Source organism: Dendrobates tinctorius, unplaced genomic scaffold (assembly GCF_039654945.1).
Source record: "Dendrobates tinctorius isolate UK_male_01 unplaced genomic scaffold, ASM3965494v1 ptg000162l, whole genome shotgun sequence".
Lineage (NCBI taxonomy): Eukaryota > Metazoa > Chordata > Amphibia > Anura > Dendrobatidae > Dendrobates > Dendrobates tinctorius.
In genome coordinates, this window is record NW_027361829.1 from 71860590 (window position 1) to 71884603 (window position 24014).

The 24014-nt window shown below is 45.1% G+C and overlaps 1 long non-coding RNA gene across 1 annotated transcript in view; it reads left to right on the top strand.

Annotated features, from left to right (window-relative positions):
• Positions 1 to 8711: 8711 nt before the first annotated feature.
• Positions 8712 to 24014, top strand: part of LOC141052600 (uncharacterized) — a 173178-nt gene continuing 157875 nt past the window's right edge. Inside the window, exon 1 of the long non-coding RNA XR_012220858.1 lies at positions 8712 to 8837. This is a non-coding gene — a long non-coding RNA (uncharacterized lncRNA). The remainder of the gene's footprint in view (positions 8838 to 24014) is intronic.

Here is a 24014-nt window from a genome sequence, read left to right on the forward strand (position 1 = left end):
CCCTGTTATACTGTATGGAACACTTATTGTGGCCATTATACTGTATGGAGGGCTGTGTAGGGATTACAGTTGGAGAATCATACTGTTATGGGTGACCGTGTTGTGGGGAGGTTGAGCTGGTGGACAGCTCTGTCTGTAGTAAGAGACAGAGAGATAAGAAAAGAGGGTGTCATCTGGCAGTCTGTCCATTAGAGGTCAGTGGAGAGTACCGACGACTGTGGTTATGTAACTGCCACAGGACACGGTGACTCTGATTGGGCAAAGGTGACTGCCAGGTGACAGTGGGCGGGGCTATCCAGGCTGACAGTACAAATACTGAGGTAAGCTTCTAGAAGCTTCAGTCAGCCTGGGGAGCTCACAAGGAAGGAGGGTCTGTTGTACTGGGGAGAGCACTCAGAGAGTTTGGACAGTGGAGACGGTCACAGGGGGTGACCCTAAAGGACGTTGGTCACAGACAGAGACGTCCTCTGAGTGCCTAGTGTTTGGTGGACTTTGTCGGGTGAAACGCTGTGGTGGATTGGCCTAGGGCTGCCACGGTGGGAAGAGCCATGAAGAACACCACGACGGTGACAATCAATAAGTGAAGGTACTCGGGCCTGTGTACAAGAGAGAACAGTATAATACTCCTGTCCTGCATTGTGCTGGTCATCACAAGGGCGGCCAATAAAAGCACAACCTGTTGAATACTACTCTTGTCTCTGTCTTGTGCCTGTCGACGCCAAGAAGTGGGTCACCCCCCATTCCTGTGAGTACATCACACCTTCGTCGCCTATCTGCACTAACACCAGCAGCACCACCACCCAAATCCCATTATCGCCACCGACCCCTACATTTGGTGTAGTCAGCAGGATCCATTGCCTCCAATACAACATCTTCAGCGGCAGGCCTGCCACCAAGTAGTAAAGGCCCCAAGCTGTGTGGGGCGAGGAATTGCTTTGCTTTTGTTCCCTGTGGATTACAATTTGAAAACTGGACTGTGGATTGCTGGCTGCTAAAAATGGCTGTGGTGATTTGGTGCCCAAAGAAAAAGGCACAGACACTGCTGATTATGCTGGATGACCCAGGGCTTTATTGCATCCGCCCCTGGGGGGAGAGGTGTTCATCTGAAGAGAGCTGTATCCTCATGTTGGACCCTGGAAAATGGGTGGAGAGGCCCACTGCTGCACCCCCCAAGAACGGGAGTGGCCCGGGTGGAGAGACCTGCTGTGGCTGTCTGGCGCCATTCAGCTACTGGACCTTGGGCGGCATGAGGCGTTGTAGCTGTCAGGGTATCGGACGCCAGGAATGGCGGTGGCGCCAAGACTTGGAGACCTGCCCAGGAAGTTTCCCTGCGGAGCTGTCGGGCCTGGAGGCTGGCCCTGTCGGATGGCGGGGTGAAGTTAAATGGCTGAAAATGGAGCAGTGGGAAAGCCTGCAGGGACCGGCGGCGGCTGTGAAGGTGAGCGTGTCCCCGGTCCTGCCAGCAGTACTCCAGCCCAACCTCATTTCCTCGCTCCATGTATCGGACAGACCACGGGGTCCCGACACCGGCCCTCAGCCTCCCCGCCTGACGCCTTGCACTGTGATGCCCACTGTTCTGGATGATGGCGTGTCCCCTGCCAAGTTGACGGCCGCTGTATCGGCCACGCTCCCAGCCACTACTGAAATCGGGGCCTTGGCTGCAGTGTCCGACTCACCGGAAAGTGCGGCCGCTGTTTCATCAGTGATCCTGCCCGAGTTTGCTTTGCCGGAGCCCGTGGAAGTCTTGGTACCAGCTGCGGCATCCCCTGTGGCCGCGCCGACATCGCTGCCAAAGCCGGCTGCGGCCTATACCACATCGGAGCTTGCGGCCGCTTCTGCCCCGCCCTTGACCCTGACCCACCCACTGGACTCTGCGGCCTATACCGTACCCTCTGCCTGGATGGCGGAGGTCATTTAAAAAAAAAGGCCAGAGAGTGGGAGATCTGGGGGCTTCTGCATGAGAAAGGAGAGGCTGGTATGTCTGTCCCCCGATCATATGGGCGGCTGGCTTATATGGACACTGGCAAGGGCTATGGCTTCATTAGAGACAACACCGGCTACAAAGTATATTTAAATGTGGCCTCCATCAGACACGGCCAGGTTCCTCAACCAGGAGATTTACTCTCTTACTACAAATAGTATTGCCCCCGCGGCTATTACGCGGTAGCCGTCACCACCTACCCTGAGGGGTATAAGCCTCCATAAAAGGACGAGGATGCCTGGGTCTCAGGCACCAGGGACACTCAAGACCCAGAGGTAATCTTGGCATCCCAGAAGACTCCACGGCTGTGGAGTCCTCCCACTGTTATGGCAAGACATCGGCCGCCAGGAGGTGGCCCGGAGTACCTACTGTTTTGGACTGCCGGGACTGCAGTGCACTATTGCACTAATAGGGGACTGTTCCGCGTCCCCATGGGAAGCATATCCTCTGGTGTAGCAGGGATGCCTTATGAAAGTGTTTTACTCAAAGGAAGGGGGAGCACCCCTGTCCTCAATCGATTAATGTTTTTTGTGTTTTTATGATTGTCTATTTGTTTGAAGTGTATTGTTTGGCAACAAGAACGAGGTAAAAGTAAAAAAAATGTGTGTTTTGAAAAAACATATATTGCAACAAATGTGGAAACGTGAGTAGTGTATTTGAAATGTTAAAATATCATTGTTATTTAAAGGAAAAAATGTGTATTCAGCAGGTCCTGGTATGGGAAGTACGCCAACCCTGACTTTGTTAGTTGAAAGGACGACGGGACAAGGAGAAGACAGATGGACCGGGTACCTAAGCAAAGGGGTCTGTGTGACCAAGGGTCTGTGTGACCAAGAGTCTGTGTGACACAGGGGTCTGTGTGACCGAGGGTCTGTGTGATCAAGAGTCTGTGTGACACAGGGGGTCTGTGTGACGAAGGGTCTGTGTGACCAAGAGTCTGTGTGATGCAAGGGTCTGTGTGACCAAGAGTCTGTGTGACATAGGAGTCTGTGTGACCGAGGGTCTGTGTGACCAGGAGTCTGTGTGACTGGGGGTCTGTGTGACCCAGATGCCGACCATGTCAGTGCCAGGTTTTGACACCACTTTCACCCCCGGACGTAATTGTCGAGGATGACAATACTCAAATGTAGGGGGAATGTGGGGAGGTTGAGCTGGTGGACAGCTCTGTCTGTAGTAAGAGACAGAGAGATAAGAAAAGAGGGTGTCATGTGGCAGTCTGTCCATTAGAGGTCAGTGGAGAGTACCGACGACAGTGGTTATGTAACTGCCACAGGACACGGTGACTCTGATTGGGCAAAGGTGACTGCCAGGTGACAGTGGGCGGGGCTATCCAGGCTGACAGTACAAATACTGAGGTAAGCTTCTAGAAGCTTCAGTCAGCCTGGGGAGCTCACAAGGAAGGAGGGTCTGTTGTACTGGGGAGAGCACTCAGAGAGTTTGGACAGTGGAGACGGTCACGGGGGGTGACCCTAAAGGAAGTTGGTCATAGACAGAGACGGCCTGTGATTGCCTAGTGTTTGGTGGACTTTGTCAGGTGAAACGCTGTGGTGGATTGGCCTAGGGCTGCCACGGTGGGAAGAGCCACGAAGAACACCACGACGGTGACAATCAATAAGTGAAGGTACTCGGCCCTGTGTACAAGAGAGAACAGTATAATACTCCTGTCCTGCATTATGCTGGTCGTCACAAGGGCGGCAAATAAAAGCGGAACCTGTTGAATACTACTCTGTCTTGTGCCTGTCAACGCCAAGAAGTGGGTCACCCCCCCATTCCTGTGAGTACAGCACACCCTCGCCACCTATCTGCACTAACATCAGCAGCACCACCACGCAAATCCCATTCTCGCCACCGACCCCTACAGTGTCACCATTCTTTGTCGGGGGGTTTTACATGAGGGAGTACAGTAGGGTAATCATACCGTTCGTGTGTAGGATACTGTGAAGAAATTAACTGTGGGGGTATCATACTGTGCTTGGGAGCACTTCTGTTTGCATCTTACTTTATGTTATCTGCATTATTCAAGGTTTTTTTTATCTTTTGTTATTACAAATTTAAATTAGGGCATTGGGTCATTTGCTTTTTACTGCCAATACATAGCATATTATTCCAATATTTTATTCTAAGATTTATTCATTAAAATGTACTTCATTCCTAGGACAACCCCTTAAGTTTGTTTCCATCTGAAAAAGTTTATTGCTATAATTGATAAGGGAAAACTTTCTCAATTGTTGAAAATTTTTTAATAAATTTTAAGGTTGGTTGGCATTGTAAGCTTTTCATTTTGGCCCTTTGTGTATTTGAGTTTGAGATCCTTGTTTTCTAGGGATAAAAGGGTTAAAAACTTTGTGTAAACGCTTTCAAAAGTTGCAATTTTTTTGCAGAAAGCAGAGTTACACAAAAAGACTGTAACTTTTGGTATCTTTGAATCAGCACCGCCAAAATCAGTGGAGCTGGGGCAGGATGGGACATGGTCGTGCCCGCCCCCATCTGATCCATGAAATGAGGCAGCATTTTTATTTAGAGTCATGCCACTCAGAAGAGGCGCCAAATTCATTAAATGGTGTGAACCTCTTAATTAAACTGGCGTCTCTTATATTTCATCAAGACTGCCGTAGCGCAAGTATGCTCTACAGCAGTCTGGAAATCGGCCCCAATGGCTTTATAGGTTATTAGTTACATTGGTTTCTCAATAATAAAAAAACAGTCCTCTACCCAAATCAATCAGTTTCTACATATACTCTAATAGCATGAATGAATATGTAGTTGACAATGTGAATAGTAAAGCCTCTGACATTTACAGAACTTATTTTGATTACCAACGTTTCAGTTTAAGGGAGGTCCAAGATGGACACCTTTTCCTAAAGACTGTGTAAAGATGTCTTGGGTAGATGTAACAAGGGCAACTGGGAGGGGGGTAGTTATGGCCGAGATATTTAAAGACACAGGTCACAGACAGAGTCCACTGAGCAAGCGGTCAGCGAGCACCCTTGCACATAAATAGATGAGACCGACACAGCTTTTCCCACAGTTTACCTTGTTCTCTCTCCGGCCATCGTAGTCCAGGCGAAATAGAATCCAATGAGGCAACTGCTGTCCAAAAGGGAAATAACTTTTAATGAGCAGGGATGAAATATAATAAAAAGAGTACAACACTGGATTTCCTGATCTCTCTGTGCACTCTCCACAGTCGCACCACAGCAGCTGCAGCAGCCGAAGATCTGCAGTAGTCCACGCGCTGGAATCTGGGCGCCTAAGACTCTTCAGTGGGGCCCTACCAGAGTCCTGGGGCCCGTGTTGCAGTCCATCATCCTCCTTTAGTCCTTAGGGACTTTTTAGTCCTTGGGGTCCTTTTTAGTCCTCAGTCCGGGGCAACAGATCTCTCCCCTCCAGGAGTCTGGCAGTGCCCTGTCTATCCAGCACGTCTGTTCTGGGCTAGCGTACCCGAGCTTCTGACTGGAGACAGTAGCTTCCTGCTCCCTCTCTGCTGCTGGCCCAGCCCACCAAATTAACTAGTTATTTCCCTAACTCTAGCACATAAGCATAGAGTTAGCATGTACATATTACCAACAGTAGTTAAAGGGTAACTCCCCACATTACAGGAATAACAAGACATAACACAGAGTACATCACATATATTACACGATAATACACATACTAACATTGCAAACATAGCCCATTATGAACACATGAACATTTTACTTTAAGGTATTAACCCATAGGTACTCTGTCCAGGTACCACATATATTATAATAATGAACACATAACATATTTATATAAAGTGCATGGGGGTCACACAGAGAAGGAGAGGGCACAACAGAGGGGACCTGCCACCTCCTTAGATAGAGATGGTAAAATTTTAGATAGTGAAGTGATTTATCCATCTAAAAGTAGTGATGGGTGAACTCCGGGGTCGCTCATTATTGTCCACCGGTATTCACTGCACTCGGCAGTCTTCAGCTTTTTCCGGCAGTGTTCACCGCACAAACACTGCCAGAAAAAGCTGAAGACTGCTGAGTGCAGTGAATACCGGCGGAAGTTAATGAGCAGCACCGGAAGCAGATGCCGCCGGGAGACAGCGGGATGGGAGAACGTGTCACTGGACAGGTAAGTATAATTATACACTGCATGCAGAATTATTAGGCAAGTTGTATTTGAGAAGATTCTTTTTATTATTGAACATCAACTATGTTCTCAATCAACCCAAAAGACTCATAAATATCAAAGCTTAATATTTTTGGAAGTTGGAGTGGTTTTTTTTTTTAGATTTGGCTATCTTAGGAAGAAATCTGTTTTTTCAGGTAACTATTACTGTGCAGAATTATTAGGCAACTTAATAAAAACCAAATATATACCCATCTCACATCTTTATTTTCACCAGGTAAACTAATAGAGCCACACAAAATGTAGAAATAAACATTTCTGACATTCAAAAACACAAAAAAAATATCAGTGACCAATACAGCCACCTTTCTGTACAATGACACTAAAAAGCCTTCCATCCATAGATTCTGTTAGTTGCTTGATTTGTTTACGATCAACATTGCGTGCTGCAGCCACCACAGCCTCCCTGACACTGTTCAGAGAGGTGTACTGTTTTCCCTCCCTGTAGGTCTCACATTTTATGAGGGACCACAGGTTCTCTATGGGGTTCAGATCAGGTGAACAAGGGGGCCATGTCATGATTTTTTCTTCTTTTAGACCTTTACTGGCCAGCCACGCTGTGGAGTAATTGGATGCATGTGATGGAGCATTGTCCTGCATGAAAATCACGTTTTTCTTGAACGATACAGACTTCTTCCTGTACCACTGCTTGAAGAAGGTGTCTTCCAGAAACTGCCAGTAGGTCTGGGAGTTGAGCTTCACTCCAACCTCAACCCGAAAAGGTCCCACAAGTTCATCTTTGATGATACCAGCCCATACCAGTACCCCACCTCCACCTTGCTGGCGTCTGAGTCGGAGTGGAGCTCTCTGCCCTTTACTGATCCAGCCTCGGGCCCATCCATCTGGCCCATCAAGAGTCGCTCTCATTTCATCAGTCCATAAAACCTTAGAAAAATCAGTCTTAAGATATTTCTTGACATTTTATCTTATGTTTCTTGTTGAAAGGTGGTCATTTTTCAGCCTTCCTTACCTTGGCCATGTCCCTGAGTATAGCACACCTTGTGCTTTTTGATACTCCAGTAACGTTGCAGCTCTGAAATATGGCAAAACTGATGGCAAATGGCATCTTGGCAGCTTCACACTTGATTTTCTTCAATTCATGGGCATTTATTTGTGCCTTTTTTTATCAACACGCTTCTTGCGACCCTGTTGGATATTTGCCATGAAACGCTTGATTGTTCGGTGATCAAGCTTCAAAAGTTTGTCAATTTCAAGACTGCTGCATCCCTCTGTAAGACATCGCACAATTTTTGACTTTTCAGAGTCCGTCAAATTCTTCTTCTGGCCCATTTTGCCAAAAGAAAGGAAGTTGCCTAATAATTAAGCACACCTTATATAGGGTGTTGATGTCATTAGACCACACCCCTCCTCATTACAGAGATGCAAATCACCTGATTTACATAATTGGCAGTTGACTTTCAAGCCTATACAGCTGGGAGTAGGACAACATGTATAAAAAGGATGATGTGATCAAAATACTCATTTGCCTAATAATTCTGCACACAGTGTATTGTTTATTATTAATTTTCTGCTCTTTTTTACAGCCAGCCCTGGACCCAAACTGGACCCGAACTGTAACACGGGTTTCCCATGGAAACCCATGTTCAGGACCTTGTGACCGAACACTATGTGTTCGGTATGGGTCTCGAACTTTACAGTTCGGGTTCGCCCACGCCTATCTAAGAGACCTACATTCATCATAATGGTTTTACCCAGAAAACAAAGCTTTTAACATTTCTGTGTCTGAATTAAACATTTGTGGTGATTTAATTTCAGTGCATCTACAATGTGGAAAAAATACTTTCATGATAAACCAGTTGTGACAAAGATAAAAATTCCCTTTTAAAATAATTAAATATGTATATGTTCCCTTTCGTTAGGCTTATTATTTTCTTGTCTAAGTTCATATCTTTTTATTTTCTACAAAAGCTCAAAATCTTAAACAGACAATCGTTTTAAATATTTTAAAAATATTGCTGACCAAGGAGAATATCTAATATATTCTACTTCTAATTCATGAACCACACTGTGACCAGTACTTGCTTAAAAGGAAAAATATAGCGCACTTTCATGCTTTCATGTTTCATAGTTTTGAGGTTGAAAGAAAACACAAGTGCATCGAGTGCAGCCTATAAATAAACATACGCTGGACCTTATTGTGGCATATTATCATGCGTTCACCTTCTACAACTTTTGAATTCTATTGTCATGACTGTCGGATTTATCATCTTCTCTTTTGTGGACTGTGTGCAGGTGTACAGGTTATTATAGCAGTATATCTCAAAGCTGTATTAGGTTGCACCCATATGTGCCAGCAACAGATAACTTCTCATAACAACCCATGCAGGGGAGGGCTGGCCGGGTGGCAGGGAGGCAAACGCCCCCCGGTCCGCTTCCCCAGCAGCTGTGCAGGGCCGGCCGCCTGATGGCCCTGCACAGTAGACTGCGTGCGGCTGTGTCTGTTGTGCTGTGGTGCAGCCGGCAGCAGACACGGCTGCGCAGGCACGCACATCACAGTCTGTCTCAGCCGCTGTCTGCAGCTTATGAGACAGACAGACTGTGCTGTGCACGCAGGCGGCGCGATGACGTCATTGTCTCGTGCCGCTCTTCGGGCCTGAAGAGAAGATGTCTCGTGCCGCTCTTCGGGCCTGAAGAGAAGACGGAGGCTGCGGTCAGTTTCGGGAAACAGGATGAGGTGAGTATAAACTTTATTATCTTTTATATGAACAGGGCTGTGGGGCCATCATACTGTATATATGGGGGGTGAAACTGCGGCCATCCTACTGTATATATGGGGGGGTGAAACTGCAGCCATCACACTGTATATATGGGGGGAAACTGCGGCCATCATACTGTATATATGGGGGGAAACTGTGGCTATCATACTGTATATATGGGGGGAAACTGCGGCCATCATACTGTATATATGGGGGGGAAACTGTGGCTATCATACTGTATATATGGGGGGAAACTGCGGCCATCATACTGTGTATATGGGGGGGTGAAACTGCAGCCATCACACTGTATATATGGGGGGAAACTGTGGCTATCATACTGTATATATGTGGGGTGAAACTGCGGCCATCATACTGTATATATGGGGGGGTGAAACTGTGGCTATCATACTGTATATATGGGGGGTGAAACTGCGGCCATCATACTGTATATATGGGGGGAAACTGCAGCCATCACACTGTATATATGGGGGGAAACTGCGGCCATCATACTGTATATATGTGGGGTGAAACTGCGGCCATCATACTGTATATATGGGGGGAAACTGTGGCTATCATACTGTATATATGGGGGGTGAAACTACGGCCATCATACTGTATATATGGGGGGGTGAAACTGCAGCCATCACACTGTATATATGGGGGGAAACTGTGGCTATCATACTGTATATATGGGGGGGAAACTGCGGCCATCATACTGTATATATGGGGGGAAACTGTGGCTATCATACTGTATATATGGGGGGAAACTGCGGCCATCATACTGTATATATGGGGGGGAAACTGTGGCCATCATACTGTATATATGGGGGGGTGAAACTGCGGCCATCATACTGTATATATGGGGGGGAAACTGCGGCCATCATACTGTATATATGGGGGGAAACTGTGGCTATCATACTGTATATATGGGGGGAAACTGCGGCCATCATACTGTATATATGGGGGGGAAACTGTGGCCATCATACTGTATATATGGGGGGGTGAAACTGCGGCCATCATACTGTATATATGGGGGGAAACTGCGGCCATCATACTGTCTAAATGGGGGGGAACTGCAGCGATCATACTGTATATATGGGGGGGTGAAACTGCAGCCATCACACTGTATATATGGGGGGAAACTGCGGCCATCATACTGTATATAAGGGAGGGAAACTGTGGCTATCATACTGTATATATGGGGGGGAAACTGTGGCCATCATACTGTATATATGGGGGGGAAACTGTGGCTATCATACTGTATATATGGGGGGGAAACTGTGGCCATCATACTGTATATATGGGGGGGAAACTGTGGCTATCATACTGAATATATGGGGGGGAAACTGTGGCCATCATACTGTATATATGGGGGGAAACTGCGGCCATCATACTGTATATATGGGGGGGTGAAACTGCGGCCATCATACTGTATATATGGGGGGAAACTGCGGCCATCATACTGTCTAAATGGGGGGGAACTGCAGCGATCATACTGTATATATGGGGGGGTGAAACTGCAGCCATCACACTGTATATATGGGGGGAAACTGCGGCCATCATACTGTATATATGGGAGGGAAACTGCGGCCATCATACTGTATATATGAGGGGGAAACTGTGGCTATCATACTGTATATATAGGGGGAAACTGCGGCCATCATACTGTGTATATGGGGGGAACTGTGGCTATCATACTGTATATATGGGGGGTGAAACTGCGGCCATCATACTGTATATATGGGGGGTGAAACTGCGGCCATCATACTGTATATATGGGAGGAAACTGCGGCCATCATACTGTATATATGGGGGGGTGAAACTGCGGCCATCATACTGTATTTATGGGGGGGTGAAACTGCGGCCATCATACTGTATATATGGGGGGGGAAACTGTGGCCATCATACTGTATATATGGGGGGAAACTGCGGCCATCATACTGTATATATGGGGGAAAACTTTGGCCATCATACTGTATATATGGGGGGTGAAACTGCGGCCATCATACTGTATATATGGGGGGGTGAAACTGCAGCCATCACACTGTATATATGGGGGGAACTGCGGCCATCATACTGTATATATGGGGGGGAAACTGTGGCTATCATACTGTATATATGGGGGGAAACTGTGGCTATCATACTGTATATATGTGGGGTGAAACTGCGGCCATCATACTGTATATATGGGGGGGTGAAACTGCGGCCATCATACTGTATATATGGGGGGAAACTGCGGCCATCATACTGTCTAAATGGGGGGGGAACTGCAGCGATCATACTGTATATATGGGGGGGTGAAACTGCAGCCATCACACTGTATATATGGGGGGAAACTGCGGCCATCATACTGTATATATGGGAGGGAAACTGTGGCTATCATACTGTATATATGGGGGGGAAACTGTGGCCATCATACTGTATATATGGGAGGGAAACTGTGGCTATCATACTGTATATATGGGGGGGAAACTGTGGCCATCATACTGTATATATGGGGGGAAACTGTGGCTATCATACTGTATATGGCTATTATACTGTATATATGGGGGGGAAACTGTGGCCATCATACTGTATATATGGGGGGAAACTGCGGCCATCATACTGTATATATGGGGGGGTGAAACTGCGGCCATCATACTGTATATATGGGGGGAAACTGCGGCCATCATACTGTCTAAATGGGGGGGAACTGCAGCGATCATACTGTATATATGGGGGGGTGAAACTGCAGCCATCACACTGTATATATGGGGGGAAACTGCGGCCATCATACTGTATATATGGGAGGGAAACTGCGGCCATCATACTGTATATATGAGGGGGAAACTGTGGCTATCATACTGTATATATGGGGGGAAACTGCGGCCATCATACTGTGTATATGGGGGGAACTGTGGCTATCATACTGTATATATGGGGGGTGAAACTGCGGCCATCATACTGTATATATGGGGGGTGAAACTGCGGCCATCATACTGTATATATGGGAGGAAACTGCGGCCATCATACTGTATATATGGGGGGGGTGAAACTGCGGCCATCATACTCTATTTATGGGGGGTGAAACTGCGGCCATCATACTGTATATATGGGGGGGAAACTGTGGCCATCATACTGTATATATGGGGGGGAAACTGCGGCCATCATACTGTATATATGGGGGAAAACTTTGGCCATCATACTGTATTTATGGGGGGGTGAAACGGCGGCCATCATACTGTATATATGGGGGGAAACTGTGTCTATCATACTGTATATATGGGGGGTGAAACTGCGGCCATCATACTGTGTATATGGGGGGGTGAAACTGCGGCCATCATACTGTATATATGGGGGGGAAACAGCGGCCATCATACTGTATATATGGGGGGTGAAACTGCGGCCATCATACTGTGTTTATGGGGGGTGAAACTGTGGCCATCATACTGTATATATGAATGGGCTGTGGGGCCATCATACTGTATATATGGGGGGGAAACTGCGGCCATCATACAGTAAGTATGAACGGGTTGTGGGGTCATCATACTGTATATATGAGGGGGAAACTGCGGCCATCATACTGTATATATGAACAGGCTGTGGGGGCCATCATACTGTATATATGAACGGACTGTGGGGCCATCATACTGTATATTTGGGGGAAACTGTGGCCATCAAAATGAAAATATGAACGGGCTGTGAGGCCATTATACTGTATATATGGGGGAAAACTGCGGCCATCATACTGTATATATGGGGGCTGGGGCCATCCTACTATGTATACAGTATGCGGTGGAACTGGGACCATCCTACTATGTATATGCGGTGGAACTGGGACCATCATACTGTATATATGGGGGCTGGGGCCATCATACTATATATATATGAGGGAACTGAGGTCATCATACTATATACACTGCGTGCAGAATTATTAGGCAGTATTTGAGAGGATTCTTTTTATTATTGAACAACAACTATGTCCTCAATCAACCCAAAAGACTCATAAATATCAAAGCTTAATATTTTTGGAAGTTGGAGTGGGCTTTTTTTTAGATTTAGCTATCTTAGGAGGATATCTGTTTTATCAGGTAACTATTAGGCTGTGTGCCCACTATGCGATTTTTAAGCGTTTTTGCCACGATTTCCGGGGCGAAAACGTTAAAAAATCGTGTACAGAACGCCCCCCATGCATTCCTATGGCATTCTCCACATGCTGTGCTAATGCTGCGCTTTTTTCCGCGGCAGAATCGCATTGCGGAAAAAATCACAGCATGATCATTCTTTTGTGCGGAATCGCAAAGAATTGCCGCGATTCCGCACCCATAGGAATGCATGAGAATCGCTTACTTCCCGCATGTGGCTATGCCCACCATGCGGGAAGTTAAGCGTCTCATGTGCGGTTGGTACCCACGGTGTGGAGGAGAGGAGACTTTCCTCCAGGCCCTGGGTACCATACCCCTGTAAAAAAAAAGAATAAAAAATAAAAAATCGGGGTATATTTACCTTCCGACGTCCCGCGCTGCCATCCCGGCCACAGCGTTCCCAGTAATGCCTTGCGGCAACGTCCTGTGGTGAAGTAGTCTCGCGTGACTCTAGCGGTCTCGCGAGATCGCTATAGTAACGCGAGACCAACGTCATCACAGGTCTCGCAAGGCATTACTGGGAACGCTGAGGCCCGGGATGGCAGCGTGGGACTTCGGAAGGTAAATATACCCCAATTTTTTATTTTTTTATCATTTTTAACATTCTATCTTTTACTATTGATGCCGCATATGCGGCCTCAATAGTAAAAAGCTGCTCACACTTGTCAAACACTATGTTTGACGAGTGTGACCAACCTGTCAATCACTTTCCAAGCGATGCTTCAAATCGCTTGGAAAGTGCTTGAGAAAATCGCGGCAAAATCGCGAACAGAATCGCGGTAAAATCGCGGTGAAATCGCGCGGAAAAAACGCGCAATTTCTGGGAAGGAGTCCGGTTTTCACTGTGCGTTTTAAAACGCTACGTGGGCACATAGCCTTATTGTGCAGAATTATTAGGCAACTTTATAAAAACAAAATATATACCCATCTCACTTGTTTATTTTCACCAGGTAAACCAATATAACAACACAAAATTTAGAAATAAACATTTCTGACATTCAAAAACGAAAAAAAAAAAATAAGTGACCAATATAGCCACCTTTCTTTACGATGACACTCAAAAGCCTTCCATCCATAGATTCTGTCAGTTGTTTGATCTGTTTATGATCAACATTGCGTGCTGCAGCCACCACAGCCTCCCAGACAATGTTCCGAGAGGTGTACTGTTTTCTCTCCTTGTAGATCTCACATTTTATGAGGGACCACAGGTTCTCTATGCAGTTCAGATCAGGTGAACAAGGGGGCCATGTTATTATTTTTTCTTCTTTTAGACCTTTACTGGCCAGCCACGCTGTGGAGTATTTGGATGCATGTGATGGAGCATTGTCCTGCATGAAAATCATGTTTTTCTTGAACGATACTGACTTCTTCCTGTACCACTGCTTGAAGAAGGTGTCTTCCAGAAACTGCCAGTAGGTCTGGGAGTTGAGCTTCACTCCATCCTCAACCCAAAAAGGTCCCACAAGTTCATCTTTGATGATACCAGCCCATACCAGTGTGGGGAGGAGGACCCCCATATAGTGTTTGGGCAGGAACCAAGGGGACCGCCATCAGAGTTATTGAAGGAAGCACAACAGGGGGATTACAAAGGGAGACATGCGACTGAGGTTGTCAGGGCAACAGGGGGAGGGGCTAGGGTAAAAGGAGCAGGGGACGCGCTGAAGTGGCAGTTGGGGAAGAGAGGGAGTGAAGGCAAGACGCAGGGTGACTTGCAGGGGCACCGAGAGGAGCCTGCGAGGAGAAAGCAACCGATTGACCGACAAGAGAGACGTGAGAGACTGTGCCCAGAGACTTCTCCCCGCTCCCGTACTGAGAGAATTATCCCCGCTAACCCCCGCCTTAAAGGGAGAGGAACTATACCTCCGGTTGTGGCCGTGAGTACTGGTAACCAGGCCTCAGAGACCTGGGCCCTTCCCCCCCTGTCTTCCCCCATCACGCCGACCCGGCCATCATCGGCCTCAAGATACGTCACATTGTCACAGGCAGGATAAAAGGCTCGCTACCCTGGCTTAGGAAGAGACTCCTTGGTAAAGGACGGCTACAGGCCTTTCTGGGGAACTGCGTCATCACCGCGCGCCACCTCCATCATTTACTTCAGGGCCCGTTGAGCCCCAACGGCACTGCTTTCTTCAGGGCCTGTTGCGCCCCAGCGGCAGCGTTTTATTCAGGGCCTGTTGCACCCCAGCGGCAGCATTTTCTTCAGGGCCTGTTGCGCCCCAGCGACAGCGTATCCTTCAGGGCCTGTTGCGCCCCAGCGGCAGCGTTACCTTCAGGGCCTGTTGCGCCCCAGCGGCAGCGTTTTCTTCAGGGCCTGTTGCGCCCCAGCGGCAGCGTATCCTTCAGGGCCTGTTGCGCCCCAGCGGCAGCGTTACCTTCAGGGCCTGTAGCGCCCCAACGTCCCCATTTCCTTCAGGGCCTGTTGCGCCCCAACGTCCTCGTTTTCTTCAGGGCTTGTTGCGCCTCAACGGTATTATTTTCGTCAGGGCCTGTTGCCCCCACCGACGTCACTTTCCTGAGGACAGCCGCCTCAGCGACCTCAACGCGGCCACGCCACTGAATCCCGCAGTCCCTGAAAGGCTAAGTGAAACTATATTTGGTTAATTTTGTTGAGTCCCTGCGTGGACTGTTTGTGTTGTTTCTTTATCCTTGTTTTATTCAGCCTAGCCCATCGGCTAGAGTTTTATAAACGTGATTTCGAAAACCACCATTCGTCTAGTGTCTCGTCACTGCATCCTGCGAACCTGTCCGACCCTACACCAGTACCCCACCTCCACCTTGCTGGCATCTGAGTCGGACTGGAGCGCTCTGGCTTTACTGATTCAGCCTCGGGCCCATCCATCTGGCCCATCAAGAGTCACTCTCATTTCATCAGTCCATAAATCCTTAGAAAAATCAGTCTTAAGATATTTCTTGACATTTTATCTTATGTTTCTTGTTCAAAGGTGGTCATTTTTCAGCCTTCCTTACCTTGGCCATGTCCCTGAGTATAGCACACCTTGTGCTTTTTGATACTCCAGTAACGTTGCAGCTCTGAAATATGGCAAAACTGGTGGCAAATGGCATCTTGGCAGCTTCACGCTTGATTTTCCTCAATTCATGGGCAGTTATTTTTCGCCTTTTTTTATCAACACACTTCTTGCGACCCTGTTGGCTATTTGCCATGAAACACTTGATTGTTCAGTGATCACGCTTCAAAAGTTTGGCAATTTCAAGACTGCTGCATCCCTCTGCAAGACATCTCACAATTTTTGACTTTTCAGAGTCCGTCAAATCTTTCTTCAGACCCATTTTGCCAAAGTAAAGAAGTTGCCTAATAATTAAGCACACCTTATATAGGGTGTTGATGTCATTAGACCACACCCCTCCTCATTACAGAGATGCAAATCACCTGATTTATATAATTGTCAGTTGGCTTTCAAGCCTATACAGATTGCAGTAGAACAGCATGTATAAAAAGGATGATGTGATCAAAATACTCATTTGCCTAATAATTCTGCACACAGTGTATATGGGGCTGTGGGACCATCCTACTTCATATATGAGGGAACTGGGGCTATCATCCTTTATATATAAGGGAAATGGGGTCATCCTACTATATATGAGGGAAATGGGGCCATCCTACTATATATATACGGGGGAACTGGGGCCATCCTACTCTATATATCGGGTAGCTGGGGCCATCATACTATATACAGGGGGAAAATGGGGCCATCTTACTATATATATGGGGGAACTGGGGACATCCAACTATATATATGGGAAAACTGGGGGCATCATACTATATACGGGCGGGGTCTGGGGCTATCATACTATATACATGGGGGAACTGGGGCTATCATCCTATATATACATATGAGGGAACTGGGGTCATCATACTATATATATGGGAGAACTGGGGCCACCTTAGTATATACATGAGGGAACTGGAGCCATTCTACTATATACTGTATATATGAGTGAACTGGGGTCATCATATATATATGGGGTGAGCTTGGGATATCTTACTATATATATGGGGCTGTGGGACCATCATACTTTATATATGGGGGACTGGGACTATTCTACTATATACATGGGGGCAACTGGGGCCACCAAACTATTTATTTGGTGCAGTGGGGACCTTTATACTATATACAGGGCAGTGGGGCCATCATACTATACAGTTGAAACCAGAAGTTTCCATACATTATATAAAAAGACACATATGACCTAAAACGGGAAAGGTTTATTCTAATTTCATGTCAGATATTGAGAAAAACATGCAGATTTGTATTTTTATACAGTATATAGTGGATGTAAACTTCTGGTTTCAACTGTATATACATAGGGGGCAGTGGAGAATTTCATACTATATACAGGGAGCAGTGGGGACCTTCATACTATATGTAGGAGGTAGGGGGACCTTCATGCTGTATATAGGGGCAGTGGGGACCATCATACTATATATAGGGGCAATGAGAGCATCTTATTTTATATGGGGCTATGTAGCCATTTTACTATATATAGGGAAATGTGGGGTCCTCAATGTTTAATAAAGGGCTTTGGGGACAATCATATTGTGTTTTGTGGTATGTAGGACCATCATTGTGTATATTCAGAGCTTTGTGAGCACTCAGAGGACATTATTTGCTATAAATGGGGACATTATTAGTTTTGATAGGGGCACACTCACATTCCATTATTTTTTTCTTAGGGCTCAGTTCTGCTCCCATATCTCTGTAGTAAGCTCTGTTCTCCTATACTTCTGTAGTAAGCTCCGCTCTGCTCCCATATCTCTGTAGTAAGTTCCGTTCTGCTCCTATACTTCTGTAGTAAGCTCGATTCTGCTCCCATATCTCTGTAGTAAGCTCCGTTTTGCTCCTATATTTCTGTAGCAAGCTCTGTTCTGCTCCCATATCTCTGGAGTAAGCTTGGTTCTGCTCCCTTATCTCTGCAGTAAGCTCCGTTCTGTTCCAACATCCCTGCAGTAAGCTCGGTTCTGCTCCCTTATCTCTATAGTAAGCTCAGTTCTGCTCCCATATCTCTGGAGTAAGCTCAGTTCTGCTCCCATATCTCTGTAGTAAGCTCGGTTCTGCTCCCTTATCTCTGTAGTAAGGTTGGTTCTGCTCCCATATCTTTGTTGTAAGCTCGGTTCTGCTCCCATATCTCTGTAGTAAGCTCCGTTTTGCTCCTATATTTCTGTAGTAAGCTCTGTTCTGCTCCCATATCTCTGGAGTAAGCTTGGTTCTGCTCCCTTATCTCTGCAGTAAGCTCCGTTCTGTTCCCACATCTCTGCAGTAAGCTCGGTTCTGCTCCCTTATCTCTATAGTAAGCTCAGTTCTGCTCCCATATCTCTGGAATAAGCTCAGTTCTGCTCCCATATCTCTGCAGTAAGCTCGGTTCAGCTCCCATATCTCTGTAGTAAGCTTGGTTCTGCTCCCATATCTCTGTAGTAAGCTCCGTTCTGCTCCTATACTTCTGTAGTAAGCTCCGTTCTGCTCCCATATCTCTCTAGTAAGCTCAGTTCTGCTCACATATCTTTGTAGTAGGGTCCATTCTTTTCCCATATCTTTGTAGTAGGCTCAGTTCTGCTCCCATATCTCTGCAGTAAGCTGTGTTCTGCTCCCATATCTCTGGAGTAAGCTCAGTTCTGCTCCCATATCTCTGTAGAAAGCTCACTTCTGCTCCCATATCTCTGTAGTAAGCTCGGTTCTGCTCCCATATCTCTGTAGTAAGCTCGGTTCTGCTCCCATATCTCTGTAGTAAGCTCCAGTCAGCAATCTTGGTTCCGGTCTCGTGTCTATGTAGTCAGCTCGCTTCTGTTATATTGTCTATGTAGGCAGTAAGCTTGGTTCTGCTTCCATATATATGCAGATAGCTCCGTTCAGTTCCCATATCTATGTACCACCCTGTTTTTAATGCCTGTCATCTATGCTTCTTTAATGCAGCGGCCAGAGACACACAGGGCAAAAGCACCGCAACTGGAGGACCACTGCCTTGTGATTGCCCCCAGGCTGAAAAGTGCCAGCCAGCCCCTGAACATATGAGTGACTCATAAACACATTGCGGTCCACAGTAAAACAAATGGAAGTCATCAGGTCATTTCACTATTTTCAATTGCTCTATCATCCAGCTGAGACACTCACTTTCACCATTGGGCAACAAGATTTTCTGACACACAACTCTTTGCTATAGTACATGGTGGATCGGCTAACTTGGCTGTAAACGGAGGTAGACATGGGAACACTATCTCTTTAAGAATGTCCTTTGATTTACTATAGGCAGCATAAACCAAGGTGTAGTAAAGCAAACACGGCCCTCTGGGCAAAATAGGAAAACAAAACAAAATGGAAGCACAAAGCACAGTCCTTCTGAGAGCGGGGTTCCTCCCGTTCATCACTAGCAGAACACAAAAAATGAATAAAAAACAAATCTGAACTGAGACAAGTTAATGTGTATGCACAATGTAAGTGCATTTTAACACATGACCATTAACCAGAGAAAACAGAAAGCAAAAAACACAAATATCCTGAACTAAAAGTAAAAAATATACTGCAAATAATGCATAAAGGTAATAATAATAATAAGGGTATTTAGTAAACATAATTTTGATCAAAATAATGTACAAGCCATCCCGCCACGTCACGGCAACCCTTGTGGGACAGTCCCTACTCTAGTATTTAAAACCTTATCACTTGCCAAGTGGCGTGAATGTGAACAAGGGTCGAGCGGCTGAACCACTTGTAACAGCTTAGGCCAGACTGGATGGCTTTCCCAGCTCAGAAAAAGGGGCGGTCACACCCCTATATGCACTGAATGCACAATGAAATGAATAAAAAACAAATCTGAACTGAGACAAGTTAATGTGTATGCACAATGTAAGTGCATTTTAACACATGACCATTAACCAGAGAAAACAGAAAGCAAAAAACACAAATATCCTGAACTAAAAGTAAAAAATATACTGCAAATAATGCATAAAGGTAATAATAATAATAAGGGTATTTAGTAAACATAATTTTGATCAAAATAATGTACAAGCCATCCCGCCACGTCACGGCAACCCTTGTGGGACAGTCCCTACTCTAGTATTTAAAACCTTATCACTTGCCAAGTGGCGTGAATGTGAACAAGGGTCGAGCGGCTGAACCACTTGTAACAGCTTAGGCCAGACTGGATGGCTTTCCCAGCTCAGAAAAAGGGGCGGTCACACCCCTATATGCACTGAATGCACAATGAAATGAATAAAAAACAAATCTGAACTGAGACAAGTTAATGTGTATGCACAATGTAAGTGCATTTTAACACATGACCATTAACCAGAGAAAACAGAAAGCAAAAAACACAAATATCCTGAACTAAAAGTAAAAAATATACTGCAAATAATGCATAAAGGTAATAATAATAATAAGGGTATTTAGTAAACATAATTTTGATCAAAATAATGTACAAGCCATCCCGCCACGTCACGGCAACCCTTGTGGGACAGTCCCTACTCTAGTATTTAAAACCTTATCACTTGCCAAGTGGCGTGAATGTGAACAAGGGTCGAGCGGCTGAACCACTTGTAACAGCTTAGGCCAGACTGGATGGCTTTCCCAGCTCAGAAAAAGGGGCGGTCACACCCCTATATGCACTGAATGCACAATGAAATGAATAAAAAACAAATCTGAACTGAGACAAGTTAATGTGTATGCACAATGTAAGTGCATTTTAACACATGACCATTAACCAGAGAAAACAGAAAGCAAAAAACACAAATATCCTGAACTAAAAGTAAAAAATATACTGCAAATAATGCATAAAGGTAATAATAATAATAAGGGTATTTAGTAAACATAATTTTGATCAAAATAATGTACAAGCCATCCCGCCACGTCACGGCAACCCTTGTGGGACAGTCCCTACTCTAGTATTTAAAACCTTATCACTTGCCAAGTGGCGTGAATGTGAACAAGGGTCGAGCGGCTGAACCACTTGTAACAGCTTAGGCCAGACTGGATGGCTTTCCCAGCTCAGAAAAAGGGGCGGTCATACCCCTATATGCACTGAATGCACAATGAAATGAATAAAAAACAAATCTGAACTGAGACAAGTTAATGTGTATGCACAATGTAAGTGCATTTTAACACATGACCATTAACCAGAGAAAACAGAAAGCAAAAAACACAAATATCCTGAACTAAAAGTAAAAAATATACTGCAAATAATGCATAAAGGTAATAATAATAATAAGGGTATTTAGTAAACATAATTTTGATCAAAATAATGTACAAGCCATCCCGCCACGTCACGGCAACCCTTGTGGGACAGTCCCTACTCTAGTATTTAAAACCTTATCACTTGCCAAGTGGCGTGAATGTGAACAAGGGTCGAGCGGCTGAACCACTTGTAACAGCTTAGGCCAGACTGGATGGCTTTCCCAGCTCAGAAAAAGGGGCGGTCACACCCCTATATGCACTGAATGCACAATGAAATGAATAAAAAACAAATCTGAACTGAGACAAGTTAATGTGTATGCACAATGTAAGTGCATTTTAACACATGACCATTAACCAGAGAAAACAGAAAGCAAAAAACACAAATATCCTGAACTAAAAGTAAAAAATATACTGCAAATAATGCATAAAGGTAATAATAATAATAAGGGTATTTAGTAAACATAATTTTGATCAAAATAATGTACAAGCCATCCCGCCACGTCACGGCAACCCTTGTGGGACAGTCCCTACTCTAGTATTTAAAACCTTATCACTTGCCAAGTGGCGTGAATGTGAACAAGGGTCGAGCGGCTGAACCACTTGTAACAGCTTAGGCCAGACTGGATGGCTTTCCCAGCTCAGAAAAAGGGGCGGTCACACCCCTATATGCACTGAATGCACAATGAAATGAATAAAAAACAAATCTGAACTGAGACAAGTTAATGTGTATGCACAATGTAAGTGCATTTTAACACATGACCATTAACCAGAGAAAACAGAAAGCAAAAAACACAAATATCCTGAACTAAAAGTAAAAAATATACTGCAAATAATGCATAAAGGTAATAATAATAATAAGGGTATTTAGTAAACATAATTTTGATCAAAATAATGTACAAGCCATCCCGCCACGTCACGGCAACCCTTGTGGGACAGTCCCTACTCTAGTATTTAAAACCTTATCACTTGCCAAGTGGCGTGAATGTGAACAAGGGTCGAGCGGCTGAACCACTTGTAACAGCTTAGGCCAGACTGGATGGCTTTCCCAGCTCAGAAAAAGGGGCGGTCACACCCCTATATGCACTGAATGCACAATGAAATGAATAAAAAACAAATCTGAACTGAGACAAGTTAATGTGTATGCACAATGTAAGTGCATTTTAACACATGACCATTAACCAGAGAAAACAGAAAGCAAAAAACACAAATATCCTGAACTAAAAGTAAAAAATATACTGCAAATAATGCATAAAGGTAATAATAATAATAAGGGTATTTAGTAAACATAATTTTGATCAAAATAATGTACAAGCCATCCCGCCACGTCACGGCAACCCTTGTGGGACAGTCCCTACTCTAGTATTTAAAACCTTATCACTTGCCAAGTGGTGTGAATGTGAACAAGGGTCGAGCGGCTGAACCACTTGTAACAGCTTAGGCCAGACTGGATGGCTTTCCCAGCTCAGAAAAAGGGGCGGTCACACCCCTATATGCACTGAATGCACAATGAAATGAATAAAAAACAAATCTGAACTGAGACAAGTTAATGTGTATGCACAATGTAAGTGCATTTTAACACATGACCATTAACCAGAGAAAACAGAAAGCAAAAAACACAAATATCCTGAACTAAAAGTAAAAAATATACTGCAAATAATGCATAAAGGTAATAATAATAATAAGGGTATTTAGTAAACATAATTTTGATCAAAATAATGTACAAGCCATCCCGCCACGTCACGGCAACCCTTGTGGGACAGTCCCTACTCTAGTATTTAAAACCTTATCACTTGCCAAGTGGCGTGAATGTGAACAAGGGTCGAGCGGCTGAACCACTTGTAACAGCTTAGGCCAGACTGGATGGCTTTCCCAGCTCAGAAAAAGGGGCGGTCACACCCCTATATGCACTGAATGCACAATGAAATGAATAAAAAACAAATCTGAACTGAGACAAGTTAATGTGTATGCACAATGTAAGTGCATTTTAACACATGACCATTAACCAGAGAAAACAGAAAGCAAAAAACACAAATATCCTGAACTAAAAGTAAAAAATATACTGCAAATAATGCATAAAGGTAATAATAATAATAAGGGTATTTAGTAAACATAATTTTGATCAAAATAATGTACAAGCCATCCCGCCACGTCACGGCAACCCTTGTGGGACAGTCCCTACTCTAGTATTTAAAACCTTATCACTTGCCAAGTGGCGTGAATGTGAACAAGGGTCGAGCGGCTGAACCACTTGTAACAGCTTAGGCCAGACTGGATGGCTTTCCCAGCTCAGAAAAAGGGGCGGTCACACCCCTATATGCACTGAATGCACAATGAAATGAATAAAAAACAAATCTGAACTGAGACAAGTTAATGTGTATGCACAATGTAAGTGCATTTTAACACATGACCATTAACCAGAGAAAACAGAAAGCAAAAAACACAAATATCCTGAACTAAAAGTAAAAAATATACTGCAAATAATGCATAAAGGTAATAATAATAATAAGGGTATTTAGTAAACATAATTTTGATCAAAATAATGTACAAGCCATCCCGCCACGTCACGGCAACCCTTGTGGGACAGTCCCTACTCTAGTATTTAAAACCTTATCACTTGCCAAGTGGCGTGAATGTGAACAAGGGTCGAGCGGCTGAACCACTTGTAACAGCTTAGGCCAGACTGGATGGCTTTCCCAGCTCAGAAAAAGGGGCGGTCACACCCCTATATGCACTGAATGCACAATGAAATGAATAAAAAACAAATCTGAACTGAGACAAGTTAATGTGTATGCACAATGTAAGTGCATTTTAACACATGACCATTAACCAGAGAAAACAGAAAGCAAAAAAC